This window comes from Puma concolor, chromosome D3 (genome assembly GCF_028749965.1).
Source record: "Puma concolor isolate L17-30 chromosome D3, mPumCon1.1.hap2, whole genome shotgun sequence".
Classification (NCBI taxonomy): domain Eukaryota; kingdom Metazoa; phylum Chordata; class Mammalia; order Carnivora; family Felidae; genus Puma; species Puma concolor.
In genome coordinates, this window is record NC_141678.1 from 68,924,004 (window position 1) to 68,937,511 (window position 13,508).

Consider the following 13,508-nt stretch of genomic DNA (forward strand, 5'->3'; position numbering starts at 1 on the left):
TTGCAGCCTCTCTCACATGGAAAGGTCTTCATGGTATATTTCAAATGGAAAACTCCAGGTACCGAGCAATGTTTGGGGTCTGTGGACATTTGTAATAAAGCCACATTAGAGTAAATTTTTTTGTTTGAATATGCATATATTCCTTCTGGCTGGAAATGTAAAAAATAAAGGAAGGGAGGGAGTAAAAGAGAAGAAGGATGGGAAGGAGGAAGGAGAGAAGGAGAGAGCAAAAAGGCCTCTGCCTAAGGAACTAAAATGAGGTGTGTTCCTCTATGGGGAGTTTCTTCGTGGATAAAAGTGATGGCCTGTGGTTTTACCTTTGATGAACACCGAATGTCGTCTGAGAGCCAAGGAATAGTCCAGCCCTCATCTCTTGCTAAGAAACTAGAGGGGCCTGTTTTCCTGTTATCCCTTGAAACTAAGGCTGTGGCTGACCAGGGTCCCCGGTGCCTCCCTCCACACGTGGGCCCTGACCGAGGAGTGCTGGGTGGTGGCCACAGCTCCGGGCGAATGGGGCACCGGGCACCCAGAGCTCATCATCAGCTGGTGCATTTGGTGGGTGTGAGACCTTCGCAGAGGACAGTAAGCATACAACTGACTAGGAGGAAGGCCGTCTTGGCTTCGACATCAGAACCACCAGGCACGTCACGTGGCTGCAGGAAAAGGGGAAACTGAGCCAGGAGAGTGGGACCAAGCCCTAGTCCAGGCTTGACCAGACCAGCGCAGGCTTATTTCACTGTGGGTGCTGCCTTTTTGCCGTAGCTGCTTCACAGAGGCTAATTCCTGGTTTCTGGCTTCCTGGCGGAGGGAAGAAGTTGGGAGCACCCCCTAAAAGGGGATTGGGGTTCTCTGGGGCCGGGAAGGGATCAGGGAGAACAGAGACTTGGTGGCCCTCTTCCCCTGCCGCCCGGTCCCCAGTATGTGTGCGGAGGTGTGTGGAATCCCCAAGCTTCTGAATGAAGGGTCACCCCCTGCCCGGCTCCGCTCCTTCGGGCCCAGGCAGCGGCGGGCTGATGCTCAGCACCCATGTCGGCCCCACCTCCGCTCGTGGCCCCAGTCGCCTCGCTCCGCAGCGACCCCCCCCCCCCCCCCGCCCTCGACAGTGGCAGGCCTCCGGAGAGCAGCGTGATCCGGGAACGTAGGAAGAGGAGAGTGGCACACACACGCTGGGAAGCCGACCTTCCGCTGAGCCCCACTCGTGTTAACAAACGTCTGGGTTAGGTCAGCACACCTCGCAAAGGATGTGGACCCGGGACAGGGTCCAAAGCGAGGCAATAAAGATGATTAAAGGGATGGAAAGTATGTCCTGGGAGGAGAGGCTGACGGGACGAAGCAGGGGAAGAGCATGCATGCCAATAAAGTCATGAGAGATTTACACGGAGGGCCCGGAGCAGCTGCCTCACGTTCACAGGGACCGAAACCAGAGGGAGCTAGCCGGAATGGAAGAGGGTGTTCAGCTAGACCACACACGGACTCCAGGAGTAAACGTCTTGACCCTCAGAGGGCCCATCTGCGGGTCAGGATGGCAGGGAGCGCCAGGTGGATTGTGTGGCGCCCTGCAGATTAGAGCGGGACGTCTGCGTTCTACCCCAGCTCCCGCGGGACACGATGTGGCCTGTGCCCCTGCTGCTGGTCACTTCCAGTTGTGGGAGTCTGAGGCGCGCGCCCCGGAATTCGACACCGGATGGGCATTCCGCCTCCTCCGTTCCCTCCTTCTGTGACCTGGGCAGTTGTTTCGTGCCCCTACTTCGTCTTCTGTAAAATGGGTCTACTAAGCGGGAGGCTTGAACGATCTAATCCTTGCAAGGCCCCTGGAAAGTCTTAGCACCAGCCCCCTCTTGGGTCCGAGGTACGTGGGAACCACTGTAAGGAAAGGTGGGGAGCTGGCGGCAGCGAGGGTGGGCCGTCACCCGTGATCTCCCTCGTGAGCCCGGGGAGCTTTGCCCTGCATGCTCTCCAGGACCAGTTTCCTTCTCCTGCATCCGCTTCCCCCGGCAGACACGGAGGGAGGGTCCCTTCAGCGCAGCTGTCTGTGGACTCTGCTCCCACACTCCATGGGCTGCTGCGAGGCGCTCTGTGATTACAGTTGAGTTGCGAATGTCTTGTCCTCATTTTGCAGAAAGCTCCAGAACGGCTCATGTTTTTTTTTTTTTTTTCCCCTTAAAAATGTTCCCCAAACTTAAAACAACTAGTAACCACTTGCTTCTTTGGGGACGCTACTCAAAGATGTTTGCTGATTTCAGAAAAAATTATGCATTTCATGCTATGAACGGACTAAATGAGCACTTCAAGCGTTCCTCAAAGAGCAACATGCCTCAGGTGCCCTGTCCCCACCCACGTTGGCCACCTGCTGCCTGGAGGAGGGCCTGCCAGCTTCCCCTCCCTGCCTCCCAGGCGACCCACCCCTGGCCACGGGTGCAGGCAGAGGAGCGGGCTCCCAGAGGGCTGAGTCTTGCCCACGCTGCTGACCTTGAGTGAGGTCTCACCTGCCGGGGGCGCAGGATTTTCTCCGCACCTCCTCCACCCTGCTGCGTTTACAGAGATGAACAGACTGGGGCAATGAACAACTGTCAGGGTCTGCCCAGGAAACGGAGGAGGGTCCTTTGGATCAATGGTGGTAGACAGGAAGGGAAGGGAGCAAGATTGGGCGGAGGGAAACGCTGAGTCTGGGTGGGGAGTTCTGGCCCTATGGGGGGGCGCTGAAGTTGAGGTGATTCAGAGCTGTCCCAAGACGGAGTGAAGGATCAGGTCTGTATACCCCTGTCCGCTGGTCGTTGGATAGAATTGCCACAACTTTAGGCTGGCTGCTCTTATCACCCACGGCAGTCTCGATAGGGGCTGACAGCTCGGGGCAGGGGGCGGTGTCTGCTCCGGCACGTCCAGCAGCCGAGGGGGTTGAGTGCCCCGTTCCTGAAGGGGGGCCTGGGTGGCACATCACCCTGAATGCCCCAGTGAAGCAGTACCTGCCTCTCCTACTGGGATTGATGGAGGGGCGCTCTGTGCCACATCCCGTGCTCCAGAGAACACCAGAGAAGTGTCAGGCTTGGCCCCTGCTCTCCAGGGGCTTGCGCAACCCTCTTTGGCTGTTGAAGCCACCAGACTGCATGTAGAATCCGAGCGTCCAAAGAAAGGAGCCAGCAGGAGGTGACTGAGGAGTGCTTCCTGGAGGAGGTGGGCGTTGAAGTAGCCTGTGAGACACAAGGGGGATTTGGAAGGGAGACCGGAGGATATCGGGAGGGAAGGAACGGGAAAGGCACGGCGGAATAGGTGCGGGAGCCAGAAGCCGAGCCACAAAGCTCCCTAGAGACAGAGGCAAGAGGGTGGTGCTTATGGCAGTCACCACCCCCAACGGAACTAAATCGAAGGGAAAGGCCGGAGCTCCTGGTTCCTGATGGGCCCTGGCCCGGGGTGCTACAAGTCTGTGTAGACACAGCACGCTCCAGAACCGGACCTCCTAACAGGGCAGGACAGCGAATGCAGGCACTGTCTTTCCGTCGCACGCTGCCCTTGCAGCCGGGGAGACAAGAGAGCCGTTCTCCAACTTAATCTGTTTCGTTAAGTGAGGTCTGAGAATGGTTAATTGACTCCATATGCAAAGCAGATTTGTAAGGAAAAAGAAAAGAATGCCGTGGTCATCCAGCCAGTGTCGGATGGCCCTGCTGGGCGAGGGGCAGAAGAGCGAGCCGTCCCCACACTTCCGCATATGCCACCCCCTCCCTGGGTCCCCAGGTGGTGCAGTGGGGGCCGCATCCTGGACACCGCAGGGTGATTGGAGCCTGAATGCCCATGGCTGTGGCCTGGCGTCCTCTAATTGTAGAACCAGTTAAGACTCTTATTCCTTCTTCCCTTTCTCTGCCAACATGTGCCCCAACCCTCCCTGGGTGCCAGGCTCTTTCCCTAGGGACAGAGTTAGTGTCAGCCGTCAGATTTGATTTTGCAAGCTCTCTGTGACATCATCTAGGTCACTGATAAAAATGCACAGGACCTCTGGAATTACTGGCAATGGATATATAACTTTCTAAATATACTAAAATCCTGACCTATGTAATTTGAAAGGATAGATTTTTGTTATAGAATTGGCATATCAATTAAAAAATTGTTTAGAGGAACTTAGAATCTATGAGATTCTTTTTTTTTTTTTTCCTAGTATGAAATTTATTGTCAAACTGGTTTCCATACAACACCCAGTGCTCATCCCAACAGGTGCCCTCCTCAATACCCATCCGAGGAAAGAGTGATGTGGCAAGCCTCTGGAAATACTCCTTGAATCTTGAATCTTGATGTGTTCAGGGTTCCCCAAATGTATCAGGCGAGTAACCCTTTGAAAAAAGGAAGTAAATTTGCTCTGGTTCGTGTGAATCTGTGCTAGCTATTGGCGACATCATGTCTTCCAAAACATCTGTTTGGGAATCTCTTGGAGAGACATGATATCTATGCATTTTCTGCTTTTTGAAAATTGGAACTGTAAGCACACAGCTACAGCACTTTGTCTGTCCTCCAAGATTCCTCAGACGTGTGCCGGGACCCCTTAGGACCTCAGTAAAGCATTCTCTTTTCCTGAGTAATACCACTCCATCCCTTGGGCAAGAAGATAAGAATTCAGAGCACCTGCCACTGCCCCCCCCCGCCCCGCCGCCTATAGGCCCTGGACATCGTATGGACACTCCAGCAGGGTCTGCCTCTCCTGGCCCAGCACTTATCCTCCGACAGAAAGCAAACCTTTCTTTCAGCTACGCCCTTAATTTTACATCATTAACCCTGTCAGCAACCCCATGCTTCCCTCCTCCCTCTCACTCAGAATATGAAATTATAATTTTAGAACGCTCACTAATCCCCCTTAGGCCCCCTCTGCGACACATTCTGATGACTACCCCATGCTTTGATGGTCATCACTGGCTACGGGCAGCCTCTCATTCCATTCTGGAATCACTGATCCCTCCTTCTCACTTCTAGGCTCACAGGCAAGGACCCTGGGGGTTCCCTGGGCCTCTTTAACCCCCTTTCCTTCCGGCCAGGAACAGATCAGGAATTAAGTAGTTCAGATCCCTGGATCTGTCCATCAGCTCGCGAGTTGTTAAGTTAGCCCGTTTGGAAGTACCATCAGTCCTCATTACTTGTGGATTCCATATTTGCCAATTTGCCTACTTGCTAAAATGTATTTGTAACCTCAAAATCAATGTTCAGTGGTCCTTTCAAGGTCATTCATGGGCATGCCCGGGGCGGGGAGAAATTTGAGTGGCCGAACATGCACATTCCCAGCTGGTGTCAGACAAGGAGATGCTTTTCACGATCTCTTTCGTGCCACGATTTTCACATTTGTGTGCTTTTGCTGTTTAAAATGCCTAGATACTGACATGCTATCTAGGGTTCCTAAGGGCAAGAAGGCTGTGATGTGCCTCATGGAGAAAAATCCGAGTGTTAGAGAAGTGTCATTCAGGCACGAGTTATATATAGTCAGGATACCTACGGTACATTTTCATGATTGATAGAGTGCTGTTGCCATGAGTTCACCATTAATGAACCAACAATGCATATTAAGTAAGGTGTCTTTAGGCAGAAACGGATAATATAAGGTGTATGTATTGACTGATTGGAGAAAATGTTGTGGCCAGAGGCTTGTAGGAACCTAACCCTGTGTTTCCCTTGGGAATAACTGTCCGGTATTCCCTAATTCAGTGTTTGTGGGACTTTGTAGAACTTAACTACAGTGGATAATGAGAATCAGCGATGCTCGCTCTTTAAAGCAGGGTAGAGAGGTGCCCAAGGTAAAGGAATAGGTTGTGAGTGATGGGATTTCAGACCTGAGTAATTTATCTTGTTTGTCTGGTGGTGGGAGAGCTGGGGGCAAGAGAAGGGAGGATCAGGAGACCCTTCCTCCCCTGGTCGTCACCTGGCTTGGGTTTCACTGAGGGGATCTCTGTTTCCTTCGCCCCATCCGGGGATGACACCATCCCTGAAGCCCCCCAGACTGCTCAGCCCTGCGGTGACCATCAGCATCATCCTGTCATCAGGAGCCCAGGGGACGGTGAGACAGATCACACTGCCATCACCCGAGGTTTGTCTTTATATCCCAGCAAGGAAATTGCCCTCATTAAGTCTCTGCTAAAGATAGATAAGAAAATGGGACAGGCAAACCCCCACCTGGCAGGCAGCCCTGTCAGATTCTAAGCGAAATGAGTCAGATAGGAATTATTTTTAGGCTCTGTCTCCTCCTCCCCCACGCCCACCCCCAAGCAGGCGCTCTTGGAAAGAACAGCTCATTTCTTGAAGCCAGATGTCCATGCCTGTGTCCAACTGACGTGAGAGCCCTGATAGGCCTAGAGAAGACCCCGGCCTTTGTACAAACCACAATGGCCAGGTCATCCGTTGGACACAGCAGCCACCTCGCTCGGCGTTCCTGGGAAGAACAGGCTGTGAGGGGGCCCCGGGAAGGCTGGCCCGCGACTCACCTAAGAGCGATGCTCCTTCCCAGGATGCCCTTGCTCGCCCCTCTTTCCCGGCACATGCCGCCCGCTCAGGATCTGCTCTATGCATCGTACTTCGTGGGAAAGAAAACAAGGCCCTGGGGCCCCTCTCCCAGGGAAGGACCAGCATGTCCCCTGGGCCAGGCACCCGCATCCGTGGGAGGGCCCTTTTGTGCATTTTGGCAGAGCTCCCGGGTGCCGGGCCCCCCGGCGGTGGGCATCTCCTAGTCTGTGCCCACTCTGGGAAGCTGAGCATTGCCCTTGTTTGCTGTCTTCCCCTTTTTCCAGCAAATAGGATTTGTGCAGACCCCATAGACCCTAGACAGCCAAGGAGAGTGACCTGGAGGTGAGGGATCTAACTGGAGTGGAAGCAGGGGCCCGTGCCCACCGGCCGGGAGGGCAGGAGGGTTGCTGAGTAGGAAACTAGCTGAGAGAGAGAAATGCCATCGTCACCGGGTCTGTGCCTGGGACAGAGGGTAGAGCGGGTACCCCAGGAGACAGCCTCCCGAGCTGGTTCAGTTACCCCTCCTCAGTAGTCTCGGGCTCTGTTTCTGCAGTGTTGGGCATTTGGGACTTGGCTCACAGATGTTGACCCCTGGTCCTTCCCCAGCAACTCCAAGGACCCCAAGTAACCGGGCCCCTGGCACGGAGTCCACAGGGCCTTGCCTGGGGGCGGGGGACATGGTGGGCGGTCCACCTGCACAGCCTCCCTTGGCTTCAAGACTAGCTCATCCCTCACCAGGCAGGGGATCTTAAGGAGATACGGACCCGCACCAAGCCTTCTCGTTCTTCTTGTTGTCGCAAGGACATTGATGCCTGCAGGAGTGCCATCAGATGACATTGATGGCAGGTATGCAAGAAATTCCAGAGGCCGTAACCAGTGCCCCTTATATCTTCAACCCAACCCATGTGCCCTCTCCAGAAGGTTCCAGAAAGGCAGGCCCTATCTGCTCCGCCTGTGTACATCTTTCAGGACCAAATCTGGTGTGGGTTGGTACCCCCGGTACCCTGCATGCCTGGCTGAGTCCCCATACTCCCAGAGATGAGATACAGCCTGGGACCACCTTACTCGGAAGGCAGGCTGTGCCTCCCATTGGGTCTAGGGCCTTTGTGCCAGACCCACGGACAAGCCCAGCCCACCCTCCGTCCTCTGGAAGTCATTCAGCGGTTTAATAAGCACTTCCAGAATGCTCACCATGTTCGGGATACACTGAGCCCTTTACAGAATATCAGCTCATAGAGTCTTGCCACAACCTTAGAAAGGAGATACTGTTTTTATTTCCATTTTACAGATGCGGAAAGTAACTTGCAAACTTGCACAGAGAAGTGAAGTAACTTGCCCAAAGTCGCAGAGCTGGGAGGTTTAGCTGAGCCAGACTGCAAACCCAAGCAGTCTGGCTTCAGACCCCGTGTCCCCAACCGGTTCTGTGCAGAAGACTCCTGTCTGTCCCCTCCTTGGCACGCTCAATCTCCCTCTTTGGGCCCTTCACTGCCTTCTATACGCCACCCCCCCCCAATTAACTCTTGTGCGGGGGTGAGGTGGACAGAATGGGGCTGCTGTTTTCAAATGGACTGAGTGGGGAGCTAGTGCATATTCCAAAGGAATGAGCAAATGGGCAGGTTTCAAACGAGACCTACCCGACAGAGTCCCTCACCTTCTGCCTCCTGCAACCCAGCACCCACTCCATCACGCCTGTAGATCCCTTCCCCGGCTCAGATGATTCACGCAAGGGCATATTTAGGAAGGCCCTGCATTAGCCTGGAGCTTTCCCAGGTTGTGGGGGCTCCACCCAGTGAGAAACTGGAGGAGGGGTGGCGTGAGTTCTAGAATGGTGGGCAGCTCTCAGGGGAGGGCGGTCTGGCCGGGAGCACCTCCTCCCGTCCCCCCCACCCCTGTCGCAGGGGGACGAGCCCAGAGCACGAGGGTGCCTCCCACTCCCCAGGGCTTCCCAGCAGGGACAGGGGCACAGGTTTTAAAAATACCAGGGAGCCTTCCTGCCTGATCAGCACTTACCCTGGGCTCCAGGGGTTATTTCTGAGTCTTCCCGGTAATTCAAGTTTAGCCATTTATTCCAATGCGTGTGTTGGGGGGGGAAGCCAAGGTGGCCTCTATTATGGTTTGGAGTATCCTGGGGGGACCTTGGTGTCCAGAAGTGATGCAGGGTCTCAATTAGGCAAGCCGTCAGCAAAGAGAATTAAAATAACTCAAGATAGACCCTTGGGTCCTCGGGGGTGATGCCTGTGCTTAGTCCCCATGAGGGAAATGAAGACCGAGGTGTCCCCTGTCCCCCGCGTGCCCGGGGTCCTCTCTCAAGTGGCACCCGCAGGGATCTCAGCGCCCTTCCAAATGCAGAATGGACGGAGTGGCCGGTTCTTTCCCAGTAGACCTGGACAGACAGACAGACAGACGGAGAAACGGACAGCCGAGCCCCAGGAGCAGACGGGCCCACAGCCATGGCACGCTGTGTGGGTCCAGCTGTAAATGGACACAAACTTACCAGCAGCTCACGGGGAGCCCCCAGCACATTAACACCTCAGCAGTGTGGGGCAGAATTATTGAATCTTCCCAACAACCCCCGGGAGGAACTAGTTTTTATTTCCCTTTTCAGAGCAGCGAAGTAACCGGACAGCACGTAACCTTCCCAATAGACCTTTAGAACCCGCTACCCGTGCCAGCCATACCCGCCCTCTGCCCCTCCACTCCCTGAGACATGCCCCCCTACCTGCCCTCCGCCCGCCCCACCTCCCTCCTGTCACACGGCCCCCGCTGTGCTCCCCGTCTGGTCTGCGTAGGACCCCTCCCGCCTGACTTCCGCCCTTGCCGGCTCCCTTCTATTCTACAGGTTCCACCTGCCCCACGCTCCAGCCTGCAAGCTCTTTTTAGGCCTCTCCAAACCTCTTCCCCGGCCTTCCCCATGGAGGAAGGCCTGGCACACACACCCAGAAAGCCCTGCTCGCCTCAGTCAAGTCCCCTGGCTCACCTGGAACAGGTGAGGCAGCTGAGAGATTCGGGGGCGGGCGGGAGGCCCCGGAACGTGCAGGACGCTGGCTCAGTTGTGAGGCCCCGCATCCTGAGCCACCCCTCCAGGTGAACAGATGAGCCCGGAACAACAGTGGCCGCCCCAGGGCTGCGTTATCCACAGTTACACCCTCCCTCGGGAATCCAGCAGCCCTCAAGTTGTCTTCAGACTCTGTCTTTTCAGCCTATTTTAGGCTTTCTGTTTGCCGGGCCTGGCACTGAACTTCGCGGAACATGTATGCGGACCCAAAACAAAGATGAGGAGTGTTTTGAGGAAGAAAAAAATACGATGCGGGGCTGTGTGTGTGTTTGTTCCATCTGGTGGCCCAGTGGCCATAGTAAACATGCTCCAGACTGGCTCAGTGCTTCAGGGAGCAGATGGCACAGGCTTGTCACCTTGAGCGGGAAACCTGGTGCCTTTGAACCGTGAGCTGCAGCCATGGGTCAGGGAGGCAGAGCGGGGATCAGGGTGGAGCAGGCAGAGGAAAGGATTCTGACTTCGCCCTGATGTTCTGGAAGGCTGGAGATGCTCGGTCAGGAGTAGGGTAGAGAGGTGATCATCAGGATGTCTCCAGGCAGGGCCCACAAAAGCCAGCTCCTTTCCGAAGGCCCCGCTATCCAGTTCCCGACCCTGTGCCCTCAGGGGAGTCTCGGGCACCCTTTCCCCTCTGAAGCTTTACTATATTTTTACTGTGGCTTTTCTTCTAACACAGTCGGGGGAAACCGTCTCTACCCCTTCGTCCACCCCACCTCCCACTATTCCCAAACAGCTCCCGTAGCCCGGATTTACTGCTTTTGCACCCCATCTTGTGAACCGGGGTATCAGGGGTCGATCTGGCCTTCACGGGTAACAGGCCCGGTTGCCTTGCATTTTCTCTGAGTTAAGAGAATGATTTCGTGCTAAGTGTTTCCAGCACACTGAGAGACCAGTAAAGGGTGGGGAGGGAGGAAGGCAGGGAGGGTAGAAGGGTTGTATTTTCTGAAGAGAGGATTTTGAGATGCTAAAAGCCTGAAACCATCCCCCTTTAGGCAAACGTCCCCTTTGTCTCTACCTCTATTTAACGAAAAATCGCATAACATGAGCCACTGCAGCCAACATGGGTGGGTGGCCCCCTGAGTGAGTGTGCAAAGTTCACCAAGCTTGGTTTGGGTCTCGTTGCGAGATGTGGAGCCTCAGAGGCATTGTTTCATCTCTCTGGGGCATGATTCTCACGTGCGACATGGGACATCTACCTTCTAAGGCTGTTTTGCAGTTCAAATGAGACAATGCCTCGAAAGCGGGTAAAATGTCAAGGGCTGTGCAAACATGAAGATTTCAGCCGTCTGTGTTGTGTTTATAGCGCACGCACGTCGGTGTGCATGATTGTGTGTGTGTGACTGCTTTCGGGACTCCGCCGGTTACCATTTCCAATGGTAGTTTGCTGGAAATGCAGTGTGGCCTGGACGTTTCTATTGGTTATCCCTCGCTGTGTAACAAACTACTCCAACAAGCAGAGCTTAAACAACAAGCATCTCTTGTCTCACGCAGTCTCCAAGGGTCAGGAATCCAGGAACAGCTTAATTGGGTGGTTCTGGCTCAGAGTGTCTCTTGAGATTGCAGTCAAGCTGTTGGCGGGAATGGTGATCATCTGAAAACCTGATTCAGACGGGATTGGAAGGTCCACGTCCAAGTTCACTGACGTGGCTGTTGGCAGGCCTTAGTTCCTCACTGGCTGTTGGCCGGAAGCTTCATTTCCTCGCAATGTGGGCCTCTCTGTAGGGTGCTCATGACAGAATGAGTGATCTGAGAGCGAGCGAGCGAGCGAGAGAGAGAAAGAAGCTGTCATGTCTTTTACAACCTAATCTCAAGAGTGACCTACCATCCCTTCTGGCATATTCTGTTGGCCACACAGACTAACCCTGGTGCAGTGTGGGAAAGACTGTATGAGAGCGTGAATACCAGGGGATGAGGACCATGGGGTGGGGGTGCATTTTTATCTGTTTCTAGTTCCTTTCTGTGTCATCGCCTCCCCCCAGCCCCCACTTTAAATGACCTAGTAAAATCCACCAATGGCTTTGAATAGGTTGAGGTGTTTTGAGTTTTCTCTTTTCTGGTTCAACTTCAAATCGTTCAACAATGCCTTCCTTATCTTCTCCTCTTTTCTTCCGTCCTCCCTGTCCATGGCTCCTCTGTGTGGTGGAATATGAGTGAGTATTTCCTACCTAGAGAGGGTATGAAGCCAAAGGATGCTGTTGTCTGAGCTGTGGAACATACCTGTCCTCCAGGGAGTCCAGCAGGTAGTTCCAGGAAAAGAGAACTTTCCAAGATACACACACACACACACACACAAGCATCCCCATCATGACAGTGATATAGGGACTCAGAGAGGCCACATGGTTTCCTCCAGAGTTTGTGGAACCCAGTAGGAATATCCAGACTCCCTTCTACAGGTTTCTGTCACATTGGCCCCGCACAGGGAGACATATGCTTCTTTTCTACCCACTCCAGAGGAAAAGGTGATTCGGAGTTGTCTGCCTGTCTGGGAGGGTCGGCCAGATATTGGAGGGGTTCAGAATCGTGGCGGGAGGGGAGATATCCCTCAGAACCGGGAACGTTTAGGCGGGCGTGATGATAGGCTGTGAGGGAACAGTGGCGACAGGCGGAAGGGGACCCTCGGTCGTCTGCCCCTTCCAGTCCATGCAGGCACTTTTCCCCTCCATTCGGAAGGCGTCATCAGAAGTACCTTGGGACGCTCTGGCTCCAGATAGAGTCATGGAATGAAGTGATAATATGCCCTTTTTGACCAGAGCTGTGCTGTCCAGTACAGTATCTACAGTTTAAGTTCATTAGAATGAAGCAAATTAAAGTTTGTCCTTTGGTCACACTGGCCACTTGTCAGGTGCTCACTAGTTACACGCAGATGATGGTTACCACGTGGGACCGTGCAGATAGAGAATGTCTCCATCCTTGCAGAAAGTTCTGCTAGATAGTCCTCCTCTGCAGAAACCCTCCTGGGCCCCAGAGAGTCGGGCAGGGGGTGGCTGGAGGGGAAGAGAGACGGCTGGGGTAGAACAGTCTGAGGGTCTGGGCAGGGAGAAGTGGCCTAAAGAGCAGAAGGAAGAAACTGAGAAAGAGAAGGAGGTGCTCACTGAGCACACATGGCCCCCGGGGGTGGGGGGTGCTCAGGAAGGGGTAACTCCTCTTTGAGCTGGGTCTGGTGACAAGGAACATTGCTGGGGTTCCAAAGCTTGCAAGGGCCACTTCCTCCAGATCTTTGCTCAGAAGCATGACTGGAGGCAGACAGATGCTAGCCCTGAGGAACGGCCTTTGGGCCCTCTCTGTGTACCAAAGGACCCCTGAGAGCCGAGAAGCTTCCCCCAGACCTGATAGGACATCACCGTGGGGTGACCCAGGGAGCCCCAACCTTGGGTGACCCAGGGCACATACTGAAAGTAATGGAGAAGGGAGGGCTCGCCGTCCCCCTACCTGCCATTGGCTCCTTTGTCAACACTCCCTGCCCTCTATGCTTGAGTGGAACTCCATTAACCCTCTCGTTCCTGGAGAACTTCATGCACAAACCACGTCTCCAACCAGGTCTTCCCCAGGATCAGCTCAGGGCACCAGACAAGGGCTTGGTTTCGTTTTGGTAGCCGAGGGAGTATCCAGATGGATGAAGTGTCTTCAGACGCGATCTTGTGTGGAAAATAAACACATAAACCAATAGAAGACCTCCTTAGTTTTGATCAGGTTGGGGCCAGAATCCCAACTGTCCCACCCACCCGTGTCCCTTTGTCCCCGCAATTTTTTTCAAGTTTATTTTTTTATTTATTTGTTTTGAAAGAAAGTCTGAGTGGGGGAGGGGCAGAGAGAGAGAGGAGAGAGCAAGAATCCCAAGCAGGCTCCTCTCTGTCGGGGTGGAGCCCAATTCACCCAACTCGGGGCTTGAACTCACCAACCGTGAGATCAAAGTCGAAGTCAGACACTGAGCCGAAGTCAGACACTTAACCAACTGAGCTCACCCAGGCACCCCTGTCCCCGCTCCTAT

General features: G+C 54.3%; 1 protein-coding gene across 9 annotated transcripts in view; it reads left to right on the forward strand.

Moving 5' to 3' along the window:
• CTIF (cap binding complex dependent translation initiation factor) overlaps positions 1 to 13,508 on the forward strand; it is a 297,040-nt gene that overhangs the window by 162,113 nt on the left and 121,419 nt on the right. The gene's annotated exons all lie outside the window — the stretch shown is intronic.